Below are 25,719 nucleotides of genomic sequence, written 5' to 3'. Positions count from 1 at the left end.
ATGGTCTCTATTCTTTCGTGGTCGATAACAATCCCTTCTTTAGAGAGGATGTGACCTAGTAGTTTCCCTTCTGTAACTGTGAAAACGCTCTTCTTGGGATTCAACGATAATTCATACCTTCGGCATCTTTTGAAAATTTGTTTCAGGTGATACATATGATCCCTTTTGTGATACGAATACATAGTAATGTCATCCATGTACACAAATATTGATCTGTTAATAAATCCTCAAAAATCTATGTCCATAGCTCTCTAGAATGTGGCACCCGCATTAATAGGTCCAAAAGGAATTTTACAATATGTGTAAGTGCCCCATTTAGTGTTGAAGGTTGTCTTAAGCTGATCTTCATTCACCACTAACACTTGCTTATATCCCGAAAAATCATCCAATAGGGACAACATTTTAGACCCAAAAACACACTGAAGAATGTGTTCCATAGAAGGGACAGGATAGTTATCTCTCTGCGATGCTTTGTTCAAGTTTCTGAAATCGATACATAACCTGATGGCTCCATTTTTCTTTCTTACTGGTGCGAGATTGGCTACCCAGCAGGTGTACCTGATAGGAAAAATGAATTTTGGCATCCAACATTTTATTTAATTCCTTCTTCACTAATGGTTCCATGCTTGGATGTATCTTGCGAAGATTTTGTTGGTATGGCCTAACATCCTTCCCCAATGGAATCACATGCTGCATAACGCTAGTATCAAAGGTTTTTAAGTCGCCATATGTCCATGCAAAGAGATCCTTGTACTCTTTAAACAGCTTAACAAACACAACCCTTTCTTTTGGAGAGCATCCTAAGCCGAAATTAACAATTTTTTGGTCTCTTTTGGTTCCAAGGTTGACCAATTCACACTTCATGGATGAGCTATGTGTTTTGCAATTAGTCGAATTCTTGAATTTATCATGTACGTCATACAAGTGCTCCATCTTGACAACTGACTTGGGAATTATATTGGACTGATCTTTTTCCTCATCTTCCCTCTCATTCGTAAGTCTGCATGCTCTTTTTCATCAATGACTGTGTTTATGAATGTATTCTCACAATCGAGGAACTCAAGGATTTGCTCGTCATCTTCGAACACCTACCAATTTGAGATGTTATCAAGCACGGATGGTCTGAAAATCAATTCAACATAATATTTTTCTTGTTTAATCTAAGATCAGGCAAAAGTTTTGAAGCCATACTAGTCATCAGATCAGCATCTCAGTTTTTCCCTCGAGGTATGTATGTGATAAAAAAAGAATCAAAATTGTCAATTAAGATCCATACCTCATGTTGGTATCTTACCAGGTGTGGTGAATTGCAATGTATCCTTTTCCTTACCTAGTTTACAATTATTTGTGAGTCACCAAAAACTTTAAGATTTTTCACCTTCATATCAATGGCTTTCTTCAAGCCCTGCAGCAAGCCTTCATATTCTGCCATGTTTTTGGTGCACACGAACTCCAACCGGCTAGCCATCAGATGTTGATTCCGTTGCAAGTCAATGAGAATGCTCCCGACACCTGCACCTTCAAGGCAATGAGAGCCATCAAAATAGAGTGTCCAAAATATAGAATCTAATGTTACATCAATTGAACTACTTTCTATGAAATTAGTCCTATCATCTACTATAATATAGGGTAATTCATCAGTTGGATTGCAGGGGAGAGCTTCCAACCGTGTGTTTTCCACTGTTTCTTCAACTGTCTATGCATGAAATTCTCCAAAACAGGTTTCCGTGGCACAAATGTCGAAACTATAATTCCCAAGGATAGAGTTGGTAAACATTACAGGTTCATTGGGTCCATTTATTTCCGTCACCACATACTTCATGTATCTTTCTCGATCAACCCTTAGCATATCACCTTTTCCCTTCTGAGGCAGCAAGAGATGGGACCAATCAGTTGAGAAATATCCTTTCAGTTTTGCTGACCAGTCCCTACTAAGTAGCATTCCATAAGCCTCGGGTATGTCGACCACCACTATGTCAATGACTTGTGTGTACTATGGTTTGGTAGCCATCTGAACCAACACATCTTTCAATTACCCAATTACTTTCACATTTGTTCTATCTAATTGCATAATTCGAGTTCCTGTTTTCTTGAGTATCGCACGAAATCTTTTAGCAACAGCGTAAGGCATAACAGTGGATGAGGCAGCAGAATATACCAAGCAATTGTGTACATTCATGTTGAAGATTCAATTGTGATAAGCAAAGGTGGAGACATGGATTTTGATTTCCTTCCTATCATGGCTGCACTAACATCTTGGGGCATTCGATTTATTTTTGACAGTGGCTTCCATGGCTGGTGGCTTTTGGGATGTACTGGAGGTACTAATGGGTCTGGACACTGAAGTTTTGGTTTGACTGGTTGGATTGGTGGGAGATTTGCAATTCCGTTCATTCATAGCTTTCAAGAGTAGATCTCTTCGCTATGTTAATTTTAGCAAATTGAAGTATGTGATATTAGCTCGGGATTTCTTAAGATCATCCACAATATTGTAATCAATGTTATAAACAGGGTAGGGCAGAGTAAACATACCTGTTTTTTCATTCTTAGGTGAGATTTTACCATTTTGAGTCTCCTTCGTTACAGTCAGAGATGTATTATCTTTCTGTGGACAGTTCACAACTAGAGTACTCTTGGAATCACCACTAGGTCTACCCTTCTCAACAGGAACTTTAGGAGCGGATGCCTTCAAAGGGCAAACATATTCCTTTGCCTGGTCTACAAGCTTCATCACGTCCACAAGTGGCCCCTTACTTTGTGTGTGGATTTCATTAGTATGGATTTCTGTCATACTATCTCCTTCGTCGTCATTGTTCTCATTTCTATAGAAATCCCATAGTACATTGATTTGAGATTCTTCATCCAAGGGCTCTTCTACTTGGTATTCTTCCTCATTTTCTTGTTCTAGCTCCAGCTCCAATATAGGTTCTTCATTGTTAAGGAGCGATCTGATAAGAGCCAGCTCTTCCATATTCAAATTCCCTTCATTGGGTGGAGCAGGCAGTGCAAGTTGACCATGACCACCTTCTGTCTTCTTATGATAGGAAGGTTTGAAATACTTTTTGTTGTTATAATCTCCTCCATTCCCTCTTTTACTCTCTTGAGAATTCGTTTTCATATCGATGAAAGTGTTTGTCAACTTCTTAATGATCCGATGCAAACCTTCCACATTTGTGGTATCCTTTTCTTTGATTTCAGCCCCTTTGTTATCGCTGTCATTATTCTTCTCGGATGCTTGAGAGGATTTCTTTTCTCTGGTTGTATGATGGCATGCTGTGAGACTGATCATTTCATTCTTGACTTTTACTGCTTCATCGATAGCACCCTGTAAGGTTTGTGCATTACTCCATTTGACCCACATCACAGTAGGGATAGGGAGAGCAGTGATGTAGAATTCCATGAGCACCTCCTCAGTAGGTCCAGCGTTAGCCGAGATTCTATTGAACAAAGTGTTGAACCAGATGTTAAAATCCTTGACCTTTTCTTTGGTTTCCATTTTCAAACGGGATAGTTCTAAAACTAAGGCCGCAGGTGTTTTTTCATCGCCATACTTGTCTAAAAATGTTTGTTGAAAGACAGCCCATGAGGTGATCGATCCTATTCTCAAGCTAAAGTAACATGTGGAGGCCGCACCAATTAGAGTAAAAGGGAAAAGGTGACATACTATATCTTCATCAGCTACCCCCAACATGCGCATGGCCAGGAAGAAAGAGTGAATATGGTTACCAGTGGTGTCTCCCCACTCAGGGTCGAATTTAGGCAGTACTCTTTCTGCATTCTTGGGTAAGGGATGCGATTGCCCAGGTACCACTACGGAATCTTGAGCGAGCTAGGGAGGGAGTGCTCCCGGAGGAGGTGGAAGTTGGTTCCCACCCAGTTGAAGCTGATTCCCACCTAGAAGAGGAACGTTAGCCATATTATGGATAGGGAGATTCTGCTTGAAGGTTTCTTCGAGGTGTTATTTATTAGGATTTCCCAAATCGGGCCAGGGATTACCTTCAGAGAGTGGATCCTCAGGAATTTCTTCCCAAGGAGTGTCGATACTTTGTAAGGACTCTAGCACAATATCTTCAAAAGACGAGGCTGCAGATGTCTCTTCGTTTATGGAACAGATCCTTGGCTTTCTTTAAGTTTTCGGAGGTAAAGAGTGAAAGATGGGGAGCTGAGAGAGGGAAAGAGCATAAGCCCAAGTAAGTACTCTGTCTGGTTGTTCCTGAGTGACAGGATACTCCCACAGTGTCTCTTCTTTGGGTGACCCAAGCACAAGACTTAGAGGGAACTTTGTTTCTTCGAAATGAGGCTTTTCCAAATGAGAGGAAGGATCATTTTGACCTTCATTATCCATGGATTAATCTTTTCGAATCCATGTGCGACATCTATAGATGAAATCATAAAAAGTTGTGGATGGCAATTCAGGCCCTCCTTATAGTGCCAATTTGTTGACGTGGTGAATGTTCGCTATGCCCACAAGGGGAACTAACCCGATTGCAGACCCCAATTAGATCTACTTTCGTTTGGAATGGCTAGTTCCGACGGGTTTTAGAGGATCCCATAAACTGTTATATGTGTTGAGAGATTTCTTCTTCGAGGAAGACTTCAATTAAATCAACAAATGAAACAGCTAACCTATATGCATCAAATCCTATCTACACTAATTATAACTACTTATGCTAGTCCTAACTATTCTAATCTATCCTACAGGAGCATAAAAAAAGGAAGTTAAACATCATATTTAGATTCCAAGTCCTAATGAATCAATTACTGGTTCACAGATGAACAAGGCTATATTGAATCTTAATTGCAATCTAATTGCTTATACAGGAATACACATTCCTTTCCATACAAATAAAACTTGCAACTGATGTTTAACAAGGTCTCGAATCAGCAATCGCTCATGAATTAACCATGGTAACAAATCATATTTGAATAACCAAGACTATCCACAAACTGTCTGCTATCAATATGCACAAAACAAATCACATTTCTATTTATGCCAGCAATGACATCTTGATTCTAAACACATGAAAGGAGAGGGAAATGAATCAGAAAAAGGCTCTTTCTCGACCAAACTGGTGAGCTCCAGTATTGTAGCAATAATGCTGCAACTCCTAGGACTCCCTTCTTTACTTTTATCAACCCGATAGTTTGTAACAAACTTGGAAGCGATGGTGCTGTATGCACAAGTACTAGCTCTTGCCGTAGCTGTCACTGGGTCAGCTGGCACAAGTCTGCTAGGGCTTAAGCCAACTTCTATGAGCTCTGAGAAGAAGCTTTTTAACTGATGGAAGAAAGCTAACTCAAGGAAGGTTGATCTACTTGCAGAAAGAAACTGGAAAGCTGAAAGGAAATGTAACCCTAGCAAACCCTAATTTTACCAGCTATCCCTACTGATGCAAGAAAGAGGATGCAAGCTACTGAAAGAGATGACATTGACTTCTAGGAAGGTAAATACATGTATCTAAGCTACTTCTATAGTAACATCTGAAAAAACATCTTTTTCTATTTTTGAATAAGTTGTCAGAATTATCATGCATGCAATTTGACTGTTTTGACTGTGCAGAGGTGGATTGGCGAGGGGAAATGCTTGGATGAGGTTAGGAAGGTTCAGATAGGGCCTAAGGGGTCCCTAACATCCTTCCAGATAGTTTCACAGAGTTTGGCTATCAAGAAACCTCATTCGTGAGCTTCTACAGGAAGTCTGCAGGGGTTCTACAGGATGTCTGTGATTTTCTACAGGATGTTCTGTAACTTTCTACAGGATGTTCAGAAATGGGATTTTGGAGGATGGATGGATGGAGAAAGATGAAGGAGTGGGTATGGAGGTAGGATAAGGATTGGAGATGATCCAGGACTTGGTGGATGGAGTTGTGGACAAGTGTAGATGGTTGGATTTGGTCAAGGAGGACTGAAGCAATGATGCACAAAAACTAGGGTTATGTGGGAAAATGGCAAACGTAAGGCTAGAAGCTGAGCTGAGGGATGGAGTAGATGGGTTTGATGGAGTATGGGTAGGTGGAGGAGTGGTACAGGTGCTCTGCAAGTCATTTTTCAAACTGAACCGATGAAGACTTGTAAAATAAAAAACCTAGTTACGTTGACCTAATCTGATCTAGCTGTCAGTAAAAAGGATGAAAAGAATTTGAACTGCAACGAAACCATGTATACTAACTCATACAACTAAGCAAGCAAAAATCTAAACTTGTAACCAACTTCTATACATGAAAATAAAACACTAGTGATTGCATGGCAAAGCAAAATCGGTGTTTTTGTGGGTAGCAAGGTTATCCTGATCACAGCTCTTGATCCCACTGAGGGAGAGGTGAAACCAGAGATGGTTGATGGCCCTTTTTTGAAGCTTTTCCCTATAAACAACCTATCAACTAAATCTGAGCATCAAAAGTCTTTCTAACCATTAACAGTGATCTAGTTAATCAACAAGATTTAATCTACTTTAACAGAAATGTTTTTGCAAATGCATAAAGAACAACTAACAATACATAAAGGAGGCCTTAGCACTCAGGTTGGACCCAACCCCAAGAGCTGCAGGCTCCTATAAAGAACTCAGATCTGATGCCAAGTAAAGCTGCTTCTCATTATTCAAAAATAATCAGCATATGAAAGTTGTACAACAGTAGCTACAAGAAAACAGGCTGAGCAAAATGACAGCACTATAGTGCAAAAATACCAACAGTTCCAAAAAGTAAACTATGAAGGCTAAGGCCTTCCTATCTGTACAATACGAGGGGGCTAGCAGCCCTCCTAGATTCAAGGGACTTGGCTACCCCAACTGCTAGTATACAGTCACTCTTCCCAAAACTGCTTGGTTGCCTTTAAAACTCGTTTTGGTGGCCTGTGGAGCTCAGAGTTGAGGGTGGAGATTTCGAGGAAGGCCATTTAATACAAGAGACAACCTCCCTACGAATCCTCACCTCAAGCTTGGCTATTAGCTGACCCATGATTGCTTGGTTTTGCTACCAAAATTTGTCCAAAAATCCTGAAATGACCATGTATTAGCCTCCTAGGTAGAGTGACCACCCTTATTCATTCAAATAACATAAACATACTAGAAAAACATGCATAATCTATGAAAAATGGAGGATTGAACAAGGAAAATTAGGCAAAATGAGCCCAATAAGTTACCCAATTCGGGGCTCATCATCACCCCCCTGCTAAATGGGTTTCTCATCCTCTAAGCAACTAGTCTAGCTCATCATCCTTTATGGCTTTGATCGCCTCCCTCACACCCCAGGCCTCTGTTGTGATATCCTATTCCCGGTCGTGGAATCCTGCCTTCCTTTCCACTTCCTCCCATTTTCTACCTTCTTCCTCTTCCTTCACTCCTTCTAGCAATCCCAAAAGTAAAGGAGGACTGAATTTCAAGCCAATCCAATTGGCCTGCAAGTTCTGCATCAACTGTTTGTAGAGGGGTACCCTTGCCAAGGCTTCCCTCATCCTAGTGGGAGAGTGGTATTCTTTTATCTTCAGGCTGTGAGGCAATGTGTTCCACTGCCTTGTGCAGGCATGCATGCAGTTTTCTCCCAACAGTCTCTCCATGTCCTCAAAGTGGGAAATGGATTGAGCCTGTTGCTCAATGTATTCCGGTAGATCCTGAGGACTGTTGGCCAAGTGCTGGTGGGCGCTTATCACTGCTGATGGGTCATCTGGCTCTGCTCTGATCATGAGAGGCTCACTGAGCTCTCTGCCTATGATACTGCGGACCTGTACTGCTCTCTTCTCCTCATGGCTCATCCAAGAGGCCATGGCCATAAGCTGGACTTCCCCTACCACCATGTTAGGATCCCATGCGTTCATGTCCAGAAGGGAACATTTGTGCAAGTAGAACTCTGATAATTTGGCCCTATCCTCAGATGAACTACTGCCACATAGAGCTGCAAACTGATGATAATTTTGGAATGGGGTGATGCCCCTTTGAGCCAAGGTATTGATCTGAAACTGTAACCACTGGTCCTTGAGGTATAGGGCATAGGATTCGATAGGCTACCTACACTGCAGAGCTTCCATTGCCCAGCTGGCCATGCAGGCCAGTTGGGCCTCCTTTTCTTGTATCTTTTGTTTAAGAGATTGTGTCTCCAATTCTTTTTCATGTAGCTGCCGATTCAGTATCTCAAATTCAGTCTGCACCCCTTCCTTTCTCTGTTGTTCATCAGGGGTATCTCTGGCTATTGTGGGCTCCTCCTGCTGTTGTTGTTCTCCCAAGATATGAGGCCTGTCTTCCTTCCTCTGTCTGTGTAATTGTAGCTGTTGTCTAAGCAGCTCATTTTCTTCCTATAGCCTGACCCACTGGCTGCTCTCCACATGTCATACTAGAGCCAATTCCCTCCTTGCCTCTTTGAGTTATTCCTCTAGAGGACCTATATCCGCCACACCCTTGGACTTAGCAATTTTCATCCAAGTGTGGGTCCTCACTCTCTCTTCTTCTAGTGCAAGGAAAAGTGGCACTGTGAATTTTTGAGGGATGATCTTTCCGGCCTCCAAGAAGTTATAGTAGGAGCCCAAGCTAGGCTGGGGGCTAGGTTCCACAATGTTTTCTACCTTTTCTTCCTCCTGTGGTGATTTAGCTGCCTCACCCTCCATTGCTTCGGTCTCCTTCAACCTAGCCAGTGTTTCTTGTAGAATAGTCTCAGCATCCTGTAGAGAGGCCTTTATGTCCAACATTTTCATTCTCTCCCTCTAGGTGGATGTCTTCGGGCTTCCCCATTCATAAGTGATGGAGGCCTTGGAGGGGGACCTCTCCTTTTGTGTGGTAGGGGTGTCTACAATTGTGATTGGTTCTTTTGACGGAGGCTGGGGTCTACCAGTCTTAATCCTTACACTCCTTCTTACCTTAAAATACAGGGGAGGCTCCCTCTTTCACTTTTCCTTCTACTTGGGAGATGTGCTTAGGGTGGCCAGCACAGCTACTACCTCCCTAGCTAAAATTTCTGGTGATTTTTCCCTCTGTTTCTCTGTCTTCGGACTTCCTGTAGAAAGCCCTGTGCTGACTATTTTCTGTCTTCCTGTAGAAACAGTCTGTCGGCTTCCTGTAGAACCGGTTTTTACTGATTTGGATTGCTTGGTTGGGGGTGTCTTCTTCTTCAATTTTGTTGTGGTTTCCTTGGATGTGCCCTCACTTGCTTGGACCTTTTCAGTCCTTTTTGCCCTGATTTGCAACCGTTTCTCCCTTGGCGTTTGTGCTTTTATCTCACCCACAGCTTTGGCCTCAGTAGCTTGGCCTTTTTCTTGTTTCTCTTCTTTCTTTTCCTGTGGTGGCCTGTCCTGGTTTTCTTACCCTTAATTTCCTTATCCTTAGTTAGCTTCTCTGCCTCAATATGCTCCTTTTCCTCATTTGCTGGATGAAGTGAGTTCCGCGGCCAGAATCCGGATATCATGATCCTTGGTCATATTGCCAAAAAACGCCTAGCAGATAGGGACAGTATAAGTATGGAGGGCATCTTCTACAAGAATCTTGATAAGCCCATGATGGGCTAGCTGGTCTGGTGTCCCCTCCTTCATTTTTGTGCCACATTCAATCAATGACTATAGGAGGAAGTATGGGATGCTCAATTTTTGTTCTGAGGGCAAATCCATCTTATGCCTGAGCTCAGTTAACAAGCGGAAGTGATAACCATACACAATATTGAATCGCCCCTCACAGGTAATATATTTCATAATTTGAAGGCTGACCTCGCTCCAAAATGGCTGAAGGCTGGCTCTCCGAACCCCATTCTTATCCTCTAAAAACTGTTCTTTCGGTAGGAAGAATTCCTTTTTGGCCTTCTGGCCCAATTTCCTTTCCTCTTTATCCCAGGGTATCCCCAATGGCAAATCAGTGACCCGACTAATGAGTTGTGGGGTGAGTTTCAAGGTCAATCCCCTGAAATTTATAGTGGCCAGTGTTTTTGATTTGGGTTGCAGGGACCTTAGGAACGCCTCCGTTATTTCATCATCGTGACCTTGAATTCTATCACAAAAGGTCATCCACTTTGCATGGGTAAACAGGTCTACCACCTCAGGAGTTTCTCCAAACTTCTTGGAATCTGTTGTGGCCAACAACAACCCCCCCCCCCCCTTTTTCATTTAGTATCAAATCATGATACCGAATGAATGGGGACCCTTAGATAATTTTTTTAAGAAAAGCTAGACTTTCTTTTTTGAAGTTACAAATCATAATTTAGAAAAGGCATCTTAGATATTTTTCTATGGAAGACGATAGGTCTTTTAAAGTCGCGTATGCAAAAAGATCGGAAACATCTCCGTTACTCTTCTAAAGATCAAAATACGCGCCACCCTCATGATTAATAACGACATCGCATCGCACCATACTGATGTCCATAACGAAAAGCCAAGAAATTCACCGATCTGCGATATTGCGATCGCTAGATCGCATATCGCAAAACAAGCCAGACGAGATTTGGCAAGCACTAGGTTTTGCGATCTGTGATATTGTGATCGTGCGACATGCGAGGGTACGTCAGCAAATCATAAAATCACCTTAGTACAAATCCTCCGGGCGTGCCTTTCAAAGGAAAAGCCACTTACCATTACCTGGCCTGAAATCATGCGTTTTTAATATTAGTAAGTAAATTGGTTGTCAGTCATTAAGAGGATTAAAGACGCGTGCCTTGTTGGATATTTGCTTCACGTAAGGTGGCGTAATTGATTTATCTCTTGCATTTAAAACTCTCCCATCACCTTTCTAATCGGACATTCCATTTCACTTGTAATCTGCAGGAACAAAGTGCAAAGACGACCCAGAAAGAAACACAAAGTAAAAATGGGAAAGAAGAACAAGGCTCAGAGCTCCGAAGCAAGAGAGAAGACCAAGGAGATGGCGCCCCTATACACAGATACAGCTTGCAACCAAGATGCAGGAATCTCCACATGGGAAGGCATGTACAGGCTATTAGAAGAGGAGAAGCCGAGGATAATGAAAGTGACTGCCATTGCAGGTGCACCACGCTCCTCTGAAGCAACCCTAGAAGACCTAGCATGTTCATTCCTTCACAGAATAGCGGCAAGGCCTAAGATTCTACCATACACAGATATGGTCAAGTGGCTTCTGGATGATGCAGAATTAAACAACAGACAATTCAAGATTCAGGGACATGGGATCTTGGGATCTTTCGCCGCCCAAGATCTGAAGCTAATGTACCATCTGCCCGAACCGCAAGTGACCTATAATGCAGAATTTCTTAGGAAGTTCGCAATGGAGAACCCAGATCTATCGGACACCACTAAAGAATGGTCTAGAAGAGATGAGCCGTTAAAGAAGGATAAGAAAGGTATGTACAGCACTGGTTCCCTTACTTCTCCATACTTTTTTGCTGCAGCCATGCTGTGTAGGTTGTTTGGTATGCCCGATATCAACAAGTTTTCATCTGAGTGGCTGCCATTAATCGACGCTGCCACAAATGCCGATTTAGTAGATTGGGCTAAAATTCTTTCCGATACTCTATATACGGCTGTGGTTAGTTACAGGTCCAAAAGATCATTTTCTCAAAGGTTCTATCCTCCTTTCTATTTGGTTGCCTATGTTATGGATTCTGTTTGCCTTGTATCTAATTTCCCCATTATGGGATGGAAATGGACTACCCAAGACCCGTTGCCTATTCACGTCTATCACAAAGTCTTGTGGGATTCCCAGTTTGCCCCTCATTTTTACCAGATTTTCCATGGGCTTATACAGCCCATATATAGAATGATATATGGTAAGGACCCCCCAAGGTGCTCTCCCGAAGCCGAGACCGACATCATCTCCATCGCAAGATGGTTTGGGGAAGAATGGTTTACTTACATTCGAGTTTATGGAAGCACTGTACCTCCACATGTCCTACCCTTGTATGTCCCAGATAAGATTTTGGCTCGAGAAATCGCTTATCAAACCTGTTCTGAAGGCGGCTTAACCAAAGAATTAAAAGATAAGAAAAAGGCCATTTGGCCTCAATTTCTCGTCAATTATGGGGCCTTCTCCTTATTCGATGCAGGACACGCTTTTGATGAGGTGGAAAACGTGACGTGCCTTCAATTATATAAGTTCCCAATGAGGCCATTCGACCCAAATAAAGTTGCCCAAGAGTTTACTACGACTGTCAAGATAAGAGTGTTCGTCGGACACAAAGATTTGTTTGACGATCTCTTTCAGGGTAAGAGCTCACTCAAAGAGATTTTGCGAGAAGCTCAGTCAAGGTTATCTCCAGATGAACTCCAGAAATTCACATCATATAGAGATAGAAGGCTAGCCAGCATTCCACTAGAAAGGCTACGAATACCTACTAGAGAGCCAACTCCGAGTATCAGCCTCAGCGAGAACTCCAGCACTTCCAAATCTAAGTCCAATGCCGCGCGAGAAGGTTCCGAACACCCTGAAGAATCTGTGCATGACAAAAGAATTAACGAAGAAGCAGTCAAAGATACAACTCGGTCCAGTGTAATGTTTCAGCAACAAGTTATCACCTCGCCACCAAGAGATGTTCCCCCTCCGGTTATCGAAGCTCCTCTTGTCACAGTAGAGCTAGATAAAGAATGGGAGTCCATCAATGAATTAATCAACATCGAAGGGCAAGTCCCAAAGACGCCCGTGAACGATACGCAGGAGGTGCAAGAAGTTGCTCCAACCATAGTCAGCGTTACCACAGGAGCAGAAGATCTCTCCATCACTCCGTCCTCAGAACTTCTACTTAACGTAGAAGAAATTCCCCCGCTAGATGTGTTCTACAGTCCCCAGCACAAAGCAGTTGTGAGAAGACAAAGAAAGAAAAGAAAACTCAAAAATGCACTGTCTCAAGACGTTGAACATTTAGACGTCTTGTGGAAAGACCCAAGTAATAATCCTACAGAAAATCTTACGAAGCTGTCTCAAATTGCAGGAGCGTATGCTTCTGCAACTATTGACAAGGCCTCTGAAGTTCAGCAGCTCTTAAAGGAACGAGAAAATCACATACAACTGCTACAACAATAGTTACAGCAAGCCAACGCAAACAATGAAGCTTCCAGACAGCTCGAAAAGCTCCAAGAAGACTTCCAACAGATGCAAATAGGCTACCAAAAGAGTCTTGAAGAAAAAGAAAAACAACTGCAGGCGGAGCAAGAAATACACAGAGATGAACCTAAGCTTGCAGAGTTTATTTCAGAGTCCATCGGCTTGAATGAGCAACTACTGCAGCAACAAGAAGAATTGGGGCGTAAAATATCACAGTGGAGGCACTTTTGTGAGCTAAGCGACAAAATTACCAGTCAGGTGGTGGAATTGCGAAGCAAATATGATCAGAACGACAAGAGAGTGACAGAGTATCTGACTTGGCAAGACGATGAGAAGGGAAAAAGAGCAGGAGCACCTAGAATTAATGAAAATCATAAAGAAATGCTCTTTAATAAATGGGACGAGCAGATCACGCAGGCAGAGCAAGCAGCAGAGGCAGCAGCGACACAGGCAAGTATTCTTATCGACTGTGTAAATGAAAATTTACACAGGGCCAATTTGATTTCAGAGACCACCCCGGGATACCTACCAAACAAGTTTCAACTGGAGACAGAATGGAGGCAAAAGGCACAGGCAAAAGGGAAAGCTGTCCAAGCACTGGCTAGACTGAATTGGGAAAGTTACTGGATGTACCTGGTTAAACCACATAGCCAATGGATGACGGTAAAGTGTATCATGAACGCAACCGAGAAGGTAGCGCCAGCTCTTATAGATGTCGTTTTCGCAGCCCAGCACAGAACGGAAATTAGCCAGCCGACTCTTCTCAAACCTATGTTAGAAACATGCAACTTCAAAGACCAAGTCCACAAGTAGTTTTATTTAGAATGTTGTTTCTTTTTTTTTTAGTTATATTAGAAAAAGGACGGTCGTTTAAAAACCGAATCCTTAATTTTGTAATAATACTATTATTAGGATTAGGACATAGTATTTTAACCCTTCTCATTGCATTGGAGAAGGGTCCAGAAATTTTTCAAAAAACTTGTCCTCAGAACATGCATTTCTGCACCTCAGAGGGGGTTTTGATGAATGGAAGGATCGGATTTATTGATATTTGCATCTTAATGTCTGCTACTGATGTTGCATTTCTGTACTCTTAGTAGGTGTTAGAAGTAAGTAGAAGTAAATCATTATTGCTTGAAGTTTGTGAGTAAAAATCAGTCATAAATGGTACTTTCATCTCTTGATGAATTTCTACTTATTTGCTTAGAGTGATATACAGCTGATGTTATTTATATGTTAATGTATAAATGTGTGGTTACCATTTGGCACTTTTATACGATGGAGTCATTTGTTCATGCTTGACATATGAATGATTTATCATGCGATATGCAGTCCACAACTATCCTGTTTAACTTCTTATGCAGAATGGTTTATCTTAAATGGTTTATATTCTTATAGTAGCTGAATAATCTTCATTACCAGTTATTATATGAAATCTTTTTAGATCGCATGATGGAAAAGATATACCCCGGGTTAGCGTAGATTGCACATGTTGTTTTCATTAGATTTCAGCAGCTTATAGTCAAATCATGAGTTAGATTTAAATTAGCTCTCAAAAGTTCTCAAAGAAACAGCATAATCAAACCCTACACACACATATACCCCTTAGATCGGGAAGCTGGTCCCGTTATCCCCAGTTGGACCCGCTACACCAAACGGGCAAGGAGCCGCCAACCAGGTTCCCGACCGGGTGGGTATCCCCCTTGTTGTTGACCCGATTTCAGGGCCCTCAACATATTTGGCACTAGAAGGAGGGCCTGAGCATAATACCTGTTGGAATGTTTTTGAATTATAAATCTTGAAACAGGATGACTACTCATGAAGTTCCTATTTGGAGTTGCATCTATGTTCATACCTCTTCCAACATTCCACCGGACGTGGTAAGGCTATTGTCTCAGGTAAAGTTCAATGGTAAGAAAAACTCTTCCACATTCAATCACGCCATTCAGTTCATACAAAAAGTTTCAACTTCTGATACTCAGAAGATTGATGAAGGCGTTTTGTACAGGATTTTTACTCTTACCTTCGCAGCAGAAGCTACAAAATGGTGCAGAACCCTCCTAGTTGCATCAATTCACGGCTGGGACCAGTTCGTTAAGATGTTCATCTTGGAATTTGATTGTTATGATTACGACCAGGTATATGATGAAATTGATTATCTTAGAGAACAAGATGAACCCGTAAGGGATTTCAATATGCGATTTCATCTTAAATGCCTACAGTATGATCTCGAAAATGAGCTCACAGACGAAGAATCTTCAGATTACGATGAGTATTTCCTACCTCCTGTGTCTGACCAATCAGAAATTAATTCTACCTTTGTTAGCTTTTCTTCTAATATGAATGATCATTCCAAGTTAAATACACAAAGCATCCATAATGAAGAAAATCTACAAAGCCTAGGAGTCATGCATGCTCTACTATCAGAAAAGAGAGATGAAGATGCTAAAAGCAAAATTACCTTGGAAACAGAAGATGACTCTGACAATATCATTTCAAGTCAACGAATGCAGATGCCAAGGTTAGATCAATCTAATGTTTCTCTTTCAAAAAGTATCAGCGCAAAAAGGTATGATCTAAAGCCCGACACCTGTGATGGATCTGATGAACAAAGTTTCTTTTATGATGTTTTTAAATGCATTGTTCCAGATTTACATTTTTCTCTTTATCCTGATGTTTTTAGTGATGACAACCTTTCCCCTCTTAATATTCAAGATATCTCAAAAACTATAGAGGTTTATTTAAATGACTCATCATTAGGTTTTCAAGTTAAAGAGATTGCATTAACACAGCTTTCGATCAAGGACAAAAAGGAATTGCTTGACCTCCCTTGTCAGAAAACATACAATGAGAAAGAGGAACCTAGGGAAATCTGTAGAGTCTTGTGTGATAGTTACTTTGACAATGATAATGTTGTTGAGTTTTCTCAGATAACTCAACTAGGGTCAGAGGATAAAGGACATCTTAAAACAGAAATCATGTCAGTCCACCCTCATCTCGAAGTAGAAGATCACTTAAATGATTTTACTATCCTAGGTAATACCCCGATCTATGATTCGTATCATGACGAAAGCTCCATCCCTATTTGTAATCATGACCTAGTTCCCTATTCACAAAACCTGGCCAGTTTTTGTGAAAAACAAGATGTTACAAGTAAAGCCCAGTCGTGCTGTAACACTATTTGTATAAATTCCCAATCATTCCTTTCTCACTCAAACTCATTATGTACAAAATCGGATTTCTTTTCAAATCTTCAAACTTTGGATAGATTATGTTTTAGCGACTTACATATGAGAATTTTCTTCTCAAACAAAATCACAAAAAATTCGAAATTAACAGATAAAAGGTTACAAGTCATTGAAATCAAAAAATCTTGTCCACAATTTGACTTGTTGTCTTTCCTATTGCGACATCATCAATTCACAACTGAAATTCATTCTGATTTTTATGATCCAATAGGTACCCAGTTGGAAACAACTTTGCATAAGAAAAGAAAATCAGCTAGAATTTCAATTGAGGTTCTGTGTTTTTATCTCTTAGCCAACAATTACGATCCAAGAAAAATTCGATTCTTTTTATTAATGCTTGGAAGATTCATTCGGCTAGGGATAAAAATGAATAGATGGTTCCATTGGAAATATCATTTCACATAGTTATTTCATGTATATGGTTAGAATAGGAGTAGGAGTAGGAGTAATTTAGTTAGGTTTTTGTTTTTAATAACTGATAGGCAAAGCTATACATATTCTCTTCATAACCTCAGAAAATATTTTCCTATCATTCCTTTTTAATTTCCTCCATAATAATGTTTGTTCTGGTTCAATGACGTTTGACATTTACTGAAGATACCTTGTCTCTGTTTAAAATTTGGAAATTCTGCTACTATCAACAGCGAATCTTTTAAGAAAATTTGATCTTTATTATCATTAGAACTTCAACCCATATATGATGATAGTTTCAAACTCCAAAATTTTAAAGAAAGCTATCTCAGTATAAGATTTGTTTTAGGTCAGCACAATGAAAGGTATCAATCTTAAGATAAGTATTCTCTGTCAAAACAGCCTTTATCGCCCTATCATTGTCGTCCAGAACTTTCTTAAGGAAAAACAATGACTTCCTCCCTACTAAAAGGAAATTACAGCATTCAGAGAAACAACCCAAGAAAAACACTATATCTCAAAGAATAAGAGGTCTCATCACGAGCCGGCTTATCATGATCACAGATATTATAACTTGCTGACTTTGCCAATACTGTCTATCAAAATAGGGCAACGGCTTAAGATTGTTGCAGTCAAAAGACAAGAGGTCTCATCACGAGCCGGCTTGTTCAGCAAAAGTGTAAATCAAGTGAATGACTGTGTCATAATTTGGCCACCAAACCAAGACATTGTTCTTTAGAGAATTAAAAAAGGAAAAGTGTGTAAAAAGGATTTTTCTCTGGAATGTTGCGAATAACCTCAAGCAGGATAAAGGATCATTGCTGGTTAAAAGGTAACCCTGTCGAGGCTATGGACGCCTGCTGGCAGCAGAGGCTCTACCTGCGACTAAGGAGCATACTAAAGGACTGATAAACAGAGAAGACTTTATTTTATGTTTTACAAAGACCAAGTAACAACTGATCTAGATGCAAAGACGAACTGGGTGTACAAATAATTGAAACGGAAAGAGTTTGAAATGAAACATCATAGGCAGTTTGAAGTCTCATTTGTCTTATCTTTTTATAATAAAGTTCAAAATTTTTAAATTTTTCAGAAGTTTTTAAAAGCGTCAATAGAAATAACAGAGATAACTGGTTCTCCCAAGTGAGTCGCCAATTGTTGTGGCCAGCAACAACCCCCCCCTTTTTCATTTAGTATCAAATCATGATACCGAATGAATGGGGACCCTTAGATAAAAATTTTAAGAAAAGCTAGACTTTCTTTTTTTAAGTTACAAATCATAATTTAGAAAAGGCATCTTAGATATTTTTCTATGGAAGACGATAGGTCTTTTAAAATCGCGTATGCAAAAAGATGGGAAACATCTCCGTTACTCTTCTAAAGATCAAAATACGCGCCACCCTCATGATTAATAATGACATTGCATCGCACCATACTGATGTCCATAACGAAAAGCCAAGAAATTCGTCGATCTGCGATATTGCGATCGCTAGATCGCATATCGCATAAACAAGCCAGACGAGATTTGGCAAGCACTAGGTTTTGCGATCTGCGATATTGCGATCGTGCGACATGCGAGGGTACGTCAGCAAATGATAAAATCACCTTAGTACGAATCCTCCGGGCGCGCCATTCAAAGGAAAAGCCACTTACCATTACCTGGCCTGAAATCATGCGCTTTTAATATTAGTAAGTAAATTGGTTGTCAGTCATTAAGAGGATTAAAGACGCGTGCCTTGTTGGATATTTGCTTCATGTAAGGTGGCGTAATTGATTTATCTCTTGCATTTAAAACTCTCCCATCACCTTTCTAATCGGACATTCCATTTCACTTGTAATCTGCAGGAACAAAGTGCAAAGACGACCCAGAAAGAAACACAAAGTAAAAATGGGAAAGAAGAACAAGGCTCAGAGCTCCGAAGCAAGAGAGAAGACCAAGGAGATGGCGCCCCTATACACAGATACAGCCTGCAACCGAGATGCAGGAATCTCCACATGGGAAGGCATGTACAGGCTATTAGAAGAGGAGAAGCCGAGGATAATGAAAGTGACTGCCGTTGCAGGTGCACCACGCTCCTCTGAAGCAACCCTAGAAGACCTAGCATGTTCATTCCTTCACAGAATAGTGGCAAGGCCTAAGATTCTACCATACATAGATATGGTCAAGTGGATTCTGGATGATGCAGAATTAAACAACACACAATTCAAGATTCAGGTACATGGGATCGTGGGATCTTTCGCCGCCCAAGATCTGAAGCTAATGTACCATCTGCCCGAACCGCAAGTGACCTATAATGCAGAATTTCTTAGGAAGTTCGCAATGGAGAACCCAGATCTATCGGACACCACTAAAGAATGGTCTAGAAGAGATGAGCCGTTAAAGAAGGATAAGAAAGGTATGTACAGCACTGGTTCCCTTACTTCTCCATATTGTTTTGCTGCAGCCATGCTGTGTAGGTTGTTTGGTATGCCCGATATCAACAAGTTTTCATCTGAGTGGCTGCCATTAATCGACGCTGCCACAAATGCCGATTTAGTAGATTGGGCTAAAATTCTTTCCGATACTCTATATACGGCTGTGGTTAGTTATAGGTCCAAAATATCCTTTTCTCAAAGGTTCTATCCTCCTTTCTATTTGGCTGCCTATGTTATGGATTCTGTTTGCCTTGTATCTAATTTCCCCATTATGGGATGGGAATGGACTACCCAAGACCCGTTGCCTATTCACGTCTATCACAAAGTCTTGTGGGATTCCCAGTTTGCCCCTCATTTTTACCAGATTTGCCATGGGCTTATACAGCCCATATATAGAATGATATATGGTAAGGACCCCCCAAGGTGCTCTCCCGAAGCCGAGACCGACATCATCTCCATCGCAAGATGGTTTGGGGAAGAATGGTTTACTTACATTCGAGTTTATGGAAGCACTGTACCTCCACATGTCCTACCCTTGTATGTCCCAGATAAGCTTTTGGCTCGAGAAATCGCTTATCAAACCTGTTCTGAAGGCGGCTTAACCAAAGAATTAAAAGATAAGAAAAAGGCCATTTGGCCTCAATTTCCCGTCAATTGTGGGGCCTTCTCCTTATTCGATGCAGGACACGCTTTTGATGAGGTGGAAAACGTGACGTGCCTTCAATTATATAAGTTCCCAATGAGGCCATTCGACCCAAATAAAGTTGCCCAAGAGTTTACTACGAACGTCAAGATAAGAGTGTTCGTCGGACACAAAGATTTGTTTGACGATCTCTTTCAGGGTAAGAGCTCACTCAAAGAGATTTTGCGAGAAGCTCAGTCAAGGTTATCTCCAGCTGAACTCCAGAAATTCACATCATATAGAGATAGAAGGCTGGCCAGCATTCCACTAGAAAGGCTACGAATACCTACTAGAGAGCCAACTCCGAGTATCAGCCTCAGCGAGAACTCCAGCACTTCCAAATCTAAGTCCAACGCCGCGCGAGAAGGTTCCGAACACCCTGAAGAATCTGTGCATGCCAAAAGAATTAACGAAGAAGTAGTCAAAGATACAGCTCGGTCCAGTGTAATGTTTCAACAACAAGTTATCACCTCACCACCAAGAGATGTTCCCCCTCCGGTTATCGAAGCTCCTCTTGTCACAGCAGAGCTAGATAAAGAGTGGGAGTCCTTCAATGAATTAATCAACATCGAAGGGCAAGTCCCAAAGACGCCCGTGAACGATACGCAGGAGGTGCAAGAAGTTTCTCCAACCATAGTCAGCGTTACCACAGGAGCAGAAGATCTCTCCATCACTCCATCCTCAGAACTTCTACTTAACGTAGAAGAAATTCCCCCGCTAGATGCGTTCTACAGTCCCCAGCACAAAGCAGTTGTGAGAAGACAAAGAAAGAAAAGAAAACTCGAAAATGCACTGTCTCAAGATGCTGAACATTTAGACGTCTTGTGGAAAGACCCAAGTAATAATCCTACAGAAAATCTTACGAAGCTGTCTCAAATTGCAGGAGTGTATGCTTCTACAACTATTGACAAGGCCTCTGAAGTTCAGCAGCTCTTAAAGGAACGAGAAAATCACATACAACTGCTACAACAACAGTTACAACAAGCCAACGCAAACAATGAAGCTTCCAGACAGCTCGAAAAGCTCCAAGAAGACTTCCAACAGATGCAAATAGGCTACCAAAAGAGTCTTGAAGAAAAAGAAAAACAACTGCAGGCGGAGCAAGAAATACACAGAGATGAACCTAAGCTTGCAGAGTTTATTTCAGAGTCCATCGGCTTGAACGAGCAACTACTGCAGCAACAAGAAGAATTGGGGCGTAAAATATCACAGTGGAGGCACTTCTGTGAGCTAAGCGGCAAAATCACCAGTCAGGTGGTGGAATTGCGAAGCGAATATGATCAGAACGACAAGAGAGTGACAGAGTATCTGACTTGGCAAGACGATGAGAAGGGAAAAAGAGCAGGAGCACCTAGAATTAATGAAAATCATAAAGAAATGCTCTTTAATAAATGGGACGAGCAGATCACGCAGGCAGAGCAAGCAGCAGAGGCAGCAGCGACACAGGCAAGTATTCTTATCGACTGTGTAAATGAAAATTTACACAGGGCCAATTTGATTTCAGAGACCACCCCGGGATACCTACCAAACAAGTTGCAACTGGAGACAGAATGGAGGCAAAAGGCACAGGCAAAAGGGAAAGTTGTCCAAGCACTGGCTAGACTGAATTGGGAAAGTTACTGGATGTACCTGGTTAAACCACATAGCCAATGGATGACGGTAAAGTGTATAAATGTTATTTATATGTTAATGTATAAATGTGTGGTTACCATTTGGCACTTTTGTACGATGGAGTCATTTTTTCATGCTTGACATATGAATGATTTATCATGCGATATGCAGTCCACAACTGTCCTGTTTAACTTCTTATGCAAATGGTTTATCTTAAATGGTTTATATTCTTATAGTAGCTGAATAATCTTCATTACCAGTTATTATATGAAATCTTTTTAGATCGCATGATGGAAAAGATATACCCCGGGTTAGCGTAGATTGCACATGTTGTTTTCATTAGATTTCAGCAGCTTATAGTCAAATCATGAGTTAGATTTAAATTAGCTCTCAAAAGTTCTCAAAGAAACAGCATAATCAAACCCTACACACACACACACCCCTTAGATCGGGAAGCTGGTCCCGTTATCTCCAGTCGGACCCGCTACACCAAACAGGCAAGGAGCCGCCAACCAGGTTCCCGACTAGGTGGGTATCCCCCTTGTTGTTGACCCGATTTCAGGGCCCTCAACAGAATCCGAGGGTTCCTTTTTTATAAACCCTCCTGGCATGGTGAAAAATACTCAAATACTCTATTTTGGCTTGAGCTCTGGTTAGAATGGAAATTCTGATATGGTTACCTCCTTTGATTCTCAGGACAGGGCTTCTCAGCTTTCTGTATCTCCCCTTTCACCAATTTCCTGGTTATACTACTGCTGCTTCCCAAAACTCGACTTGTCAAAAGGAAATTAGGCTCTCACAGACAGGGTGCAAAGCTTGTTTTTCTATTCCATCCACATAACAGTCACAATTTTTTTTTTATATGTGCACAGGTGAGCCTTACAGCAGTTTATCGTTCATGGAGAGAATTGGCTAACAGGAACCGTGGAGGAAAATGTGATGCAACATCATTTGAAAGAAATTCCGCGTATCATATAAGAAAACGAAAATTCTTGACCCACAGGCAGACTGGTTTTACTTTTCCCTACTCCAAACAAGTTAATTCACCACCTTTCAAAATATCAAGCATGGGAATGGCGTGTTCGAGCCTACCTCTCTCCGAAATTTCCAATTCCGACACAGCCGATAAGGGTTTCTCTGCTCCGGGAGCTTTCGTTGTGCTTCCTGTAGAGCTCCTTCCTGTAGATAGCTTTTCCTGCTTCTGTAGGATGCTACGAAGCTTCTGCACAAGCCTGGGACGCGGGAAGATTTTGAACCGGGCCGAGAAACTCGGGCTAACGAAATGCAGAGGAGGAGGACGCTCACATTGCTGAAAACCGGTGGTAGGTGTAAATGACAGTGGTTAATGTGAGTGCTCTGGCAGAATTATTTTGAAATACGGCGCAATTCATGGTGCGGGGGGTGAGGTGTCCAGGCCGAGCCGTTAGAAAACGTCATGGCCATCATTTCCCGGCATGTCTCTGACCGCCAATGTCTATCTCTGCCATTACCTGCTGTCATCCCTATCAGTCCGCCGATTTCACGGCAAATCTGTTGATTTTCCCCGACTCAACACTTCCAACGTGTCGGCTCCACATCCTTCTAGTAGAATCGAGCGTAACCGAGCTCGTTCAGATCCCACGAGGCAATTCTACTGGCTATGGGTGGCCAGTTGACTGGCCATTGCATTCGTTCAATCCGCACCATTCACAGATATGCAGTGTTCATAGTATAGCTTATGCAATTTGACAAAATAAGGTTAGGCACTTACCTGTGTGGTCGTGGACGTGTTTCGCAGGTTTCTGGACGTGAAACGATGGCTTTGCTCACTGTTGCTTTGTGCACAGGCGTTGGAATTCCTTCGTTCATTGGCTGATGCTGGATGCAAGGCTTTCAGGACCCGGTCCTCTGGTGGTGAACGTTGCATGCACGACCCTGTCTTTTCTCAGCTGTCGAGGAGGTGTTCACATTGACACGGAGCTAGTTGCAGGCCTCCTGTGTTGATTTCAACTGCTCTTGACTCCATAGCGTGTATTCCAAGCAGATTAGCTGCTACAGGATTCCTGTAGGACATCTTGTAGCTTCTTCTCCTCCTGGGCTGCATGCTGAAACGGGCACGGCTATGGTCACAGATGAAGGGTCCTATTGGAGCTTTTGACAGGTAGGGTGTGCGAGCTTTTGAATGCTTGATTTGTCCCTTGGGAAAAAAAAATCACTATGAGGAAAACAGGACTTTTTGCATGACTGTGCAGGAATACGGGACCAAATTGTGGTAATGGTGGTGAAAGAGATCAAACAGGTGATGGATGGGAGAGACGGGTGGCTGCAGGCCTCATCACCAAACCTCAAGCTTTAAATCCCATTCCATAATTGAATTTTTCTTGCCCAAGGGTTCTACAGGATGTTTCCCATAGAAATGCAGAACTTCTTGTAAAAAGCCCTGAAACTCCTTGTAGGAGGTTGAATCTTGACCTGAATGTGTCCAAACCCTAGAAAAAGTGAGTGGTCATGGAGGGAGTGTCTGTGAGGATGTTTGGTGACTTGGTACGGACCCCTGTCCTCATTTTGCGTGACCTTCTTTATCAGCACTATATTCCCTGCAACCTGCAATAATTTTTCAGAGATTAGACCTGTTTCTTTTCTTTTTTCTTTCCTCTTTGTTTTTTTTTTTTTGAAAGACAGCAGGGGCGCCATCATGAGGTTTTCACCCCCACTATCTGTGCCGGGTGCCTCAGAGAGGTTTTCACCCAAGGATCTTTTTATTCAAATTCTTTATTTTATGAGAGACAACAGGGGTGCCTCCCTGAGGTTTTCACCCTCACTGCCTGCCCTAGCCGCCTCAGAGAGGTTTTCGTCTAGGGATCTTTTTATTCCTCTTTTTTTTTTTGATGATCAAGGTGTGGCCGGAGCAGAGGCAGAACCCTGCTCTATTACCAGCACTGATTTTTCCACAGTTTCAATGAACTCCTGCCTTGAAAGGGGTTTCTTGTAGATTTTCAGTCGATGCCCATTGACAAGCATGGGGATGGCTTCTTCATCAATGGTCCTAATAAGGACTGAACCATTTTCAATGCATTTCTCCACTGTATACGGTCCTAACCATCTTGTCCTCAGCTTCCCTTTGAAATACTTGTATCTTGAGTCATACAGCAGCGCCCAATCTCGCGGATGGAATTGCTTTTCATTAAGGTGTCGGTCATGCCATATCTTCCTCTGTAGTTGAACTACTTCTGAGTGGAGGAGGACCTACATTCTTTGTTCATCTAATCCATTCAGTTGCAATAATCTTTCACGTTGAGCATGGCTGAGATCTAGGTCCAGCTCAGCTGGCACCCTTAATGTATTGTATTTGAACTCTATGGACAGAAAAGCTTTCTTCCCGTAGACCAGCTCATAAGGTGTGATACCGGTTGTGGTCTTCCAATGGTGTTGTAGGCCCAGGTGGCCTCAACCAGGTGATCTACCCAATCCTTTCTGCTGCTGCTCACAACCTTAGTCAAAATCCCTTCCAATGCTCTATTAGTGACTTCCACCTGCCCATTTTCTTGAGGATGATAGGGGGTGCAAGTCTTGTGCTTGATCTTGTGATGAGCGAGCAAATCTTCAATCAGGTTGGAGGTGAACTAGCTTCCTTGATCTATGACTAACTCTCTTGGGTAGCCATACTTGTAGAAGATATTTTCCCTCAGAAACTCAGCCACCTTTTCTTCTATTGCTGCTTTGATTGCCTTCGTTTCTACCCACTTGGTCAGATAGTCGGTGCACACAATGATGTAAGACCGTTGGTTTGAAGGAGGGTTGATAGGACCCACAAAATCCATGCCCCACTTCTCAAATGGATCGAAGGTCACTTGAGGTTGGAGAGGCATTTCATCCCCTGGAGTTGCTTTCCCCATCCTCTGACATCGGTCACACTGGCTGATGTATCTTCTGACATCTTGATGAAGAGTAGGCCAATAGTAGCCTGCCTGTAGAATTTTGAAGGTAGTCCTTTTGGCTGCAAAGTGGCCTACACAAGGTCCATCATGACAGGTTAGGAGGATGTCAAGATCTGATCTAGGCCAAGTTTAAACAGGTTGCCCCTGATCCAAGTGAACGGGGCGCTCTTCCTTACAATTCTGCTCTTCTCCTTTGAGGGTAGATGCGGAGGGAACTGTGCTGAGACCAAGTAATTTGCTATATCAACAAACCATGGAGAGAGCACTGAGATAGCAAACAGATGTTCATCTGGCATTTGGTCATCCACTGTTCCTTCTTCACCTGCAAGCAAGTCCAATCTAGACAAGAAATCAACAACAACATTTTCCTTACCTGGCTTGTCGACAATCGTCAAATCAAATTGCTGTAACAAAAGTAACCATCTAATAATACGAGCATTGACATCAGGCTTATTC

The sequence above is a fragment of the Pinus tabuliformis genome, chromosome 9, assembly GCF_031772625.1.
Source record: "Pinus tabuliformis cultivar Carrire ecotype Pingquan chromosome 9, CPIR1, whole genome shotgun sequence".
In the NCBI taxonomy this organism is placed as follows: Eukaryota; Viridiplantae; Streptophyta; class Pinopsida; order Pinales; family Pinaceae; genus Pinus; species Pinus tabuliformis.
Note: the sequence above shows the minus strand (reverse complement) of the source record.